The sequence below is a fragment of the Salvelinus alpinus genome, chromosome 24 (genome assembly GCF_045679555.1).
Source record: "Salvelinus alpinus chromosome 24, SLU_Salpinus.1, whole genome shotgun sequence".
Lineage (NCBI taxonomy): Eukaryota > Metazoa > Chordata > Actinopteri > Salmoniformes > Salmonidae > Salvelinus > Salvelinus alpinus.
In genome coordinates, this window is record NC_092109.1 from 29,010,211 (window position 1) to 29,012,796 (window position 2,586).

General features: G+C 39.4%; 1 pseudogene; it reads left to right on the forward strand.

Annotated features, from left to right (window-relative positions):
* Nucleotides 1–708: 708 nt before the first annotated feature.
* Nucleotides 709–2,235, forward strand: LOC139551866 (high choriolytic enzyme 1-like; annotated as a pseudogene).
* The last annotated feature ends 351 nt before the right edge of the window (nucleotides 2,236–2,586 follow it).

Sequence of the window (2,586 nt, forward strand, 5' to 3'; positions counted from 1 at the left end):
TCCCTCGCTGAAAACTGAAGCATTTGGACCATTAGGGCTCTATTCAATCTGTATCGCTGAAGTGTTACAGAGAGCACGCTAGAAATGTAAAGGTCATGTCCTATTGAGCCGACATCTGCAGCGTTTACCATGAATGCAGTCTCTGCTAACACAGGAACATTGCCTTTAAATTTCAATCATGCTGTAATGCTGAATTTTAGCAGTACGGAATGAATAGAGCCCTTAATCAGTCTGCTTTACAATACAGATTTATGTTAAATTCAAAGAATCCTTGTAATATATACAGCACTTAATTAATTTTCTAATGGATTCTATAAATTCACTCTTCTTTGAGTGATATTTTAATGTCTTAGTATGGGAGCTTTGCCAACTCCGTACTCCCATATGTCCAGCTTGACTTATACATTGTAGATGCCTAGGCCTACTATCTGTAATCAGATGAAGATTAATTAGAGCTAAGATTATTCATGAAAAACATAGCTATCACAACTCTACCTGCCCTTGTAGATGTATCCTGAGTCAGTGACTGAATGGATGGGCGAGGTTACTGTACTAATCCCTCTTCTAAAATACTTGTTTTAGGCTCCTCGTGTTGACATATGGCCTAAGCCCACTGGTGGTCCCTCCCTGTGTGGCTGTATAAAAACTTTGCTCTGTCTCATTCACACACCTGCTTCCACCTTGAGCATCTCCACTCGCTAATGGAGCATGGACCAGAGCCTCAACTTCGCCATCTTGGCCTTGCTCCTGCCTGGCCCACTATCCCCTTGTAAAAGCTGGAGTCCTCAGCACGGCTGAGCTCCTATCTAAACTCTCAACTCACTGTAGTGTTCAGAATCACTCACACAGTGATTGTCTTCTCTGCAAGAATGGCCCATTGAGGATGGTAAGTCTTCACTTTAAATGCACAATACTGTGCAGTGCTATATAATAATCCAGTCTACTGTATATTGAAAAGGTACATATTATTTGTGCAATTTACAACACTAGCTAGAAACACAATGCTGAACTAGCAAGAAATATTTAAATTCTGCAGTATGGCAGCTGCCATGTAACTACACTCCTGTTCAGATGTCATTACCAAATAATCTAATATTTTAGACATCACTACAAGGATCCTTGAGGAAAACAAAGGTACATATGATTTACTCATAAGCTCACAAGTCAGTATCTGATTAACATAACATCTACAATCCATATCTTTGTTATGTGATCCACTTGACTCTTTTCACTAAGGGATGAGCCATCCACTTGACTCTGCACTAAGGGATGAGCCATCCACTTGACTCTTTGCACTAAGGGATGAGCCATCCACTTGACTCTTTGCACTAAGGGATGAGCCAGATGCTGATGGAGGGAGATGTAGCTATACTCAGGACCAGAAACGCCATGAAGTGTTGGTGCAACAGCAACTACTGCAGATGGACCAAATCCTCCTCTGGACTGGTGGAGGTGTTATATCATAAGACGATTACTTCTGTAAGTGAAAATAATTATTTCATTTTATTTATAAATTGACATAGCACGTTCATTATTTATTCTTAAACCATGAACACACATAATCTGATGTTATGATGTGATAACGCAAGTGAGACAGAAGTCTTATTGGTCTTCATCACAGATGACCCCGAAAAGGCTATGATTGAGACGTCCATGAAATCATTTCACACAAGAACCTGTATTCGATTTGGTCTCTGGAGTGGCCAGTCAGACTACATTGACATTCAGAGTAAAACTGGATGAGTTTTACTCACATGTCCACACACTGGGCATCTACCATGAGCACAACAGGAGTGACAGGGACCAGTATGTCAAGATCTATTGGTCAATTGGGGAAAACTATCCTCTCACTCTCATGGTCAAGTGCCCATATATCAAATCAAATTCATCGACACCTTTTAAGAATTGCGCTATCTTACCTCAACAACATCAACAAGTATCAGAAGCACTTTCACATATACTCATATCCATCTATACTTCCAGAAACAGGACACCAACAATCCAAATACGCCATATGACAATTCATCTGTTGTGCATTACCCAATTTGGCTTTCAAGCTTTGTAAGACATGATGGCACACTTTTTAAGAGTCAATTGCCACGGCCTACTGTTTTGATACTGTTCTTTTCTCATAAAATGTGTCCCTCTTCCATTTTAGGACCTGCCTTCTCAATTGAGAATGGGAAGGACACCATCAATCCTATTCCTAACCCGTCTGTGAAAATAGGATGTTGATGTTCAGAGGATCAAATCACATTTAATTAATCACATGCTTAGTTTTCAACAGGTGTAGACTAACAGTAAAATGCTTACTTGCAGGCCCTTCCCAACAATGCAGAGAGAAAGAAAATAGAGAAATAATAGAAAAGTAAAACACATAATAATAAAAGTAATAATAAATACACAATGAGTAACGATAACTTAGCTATATACATGGGGTATCAGTAACGAGTCGATGTGCAGGGATACGAGGTAATTGAGGTAGATATGTACATATAACTAGGAATAAAGTGACAGATAATAAACATTAGCGGCAGCGTATGTGTAATGAGTCAAGAAAGTTTGTGCAAAAAGGGTCAATGCAGA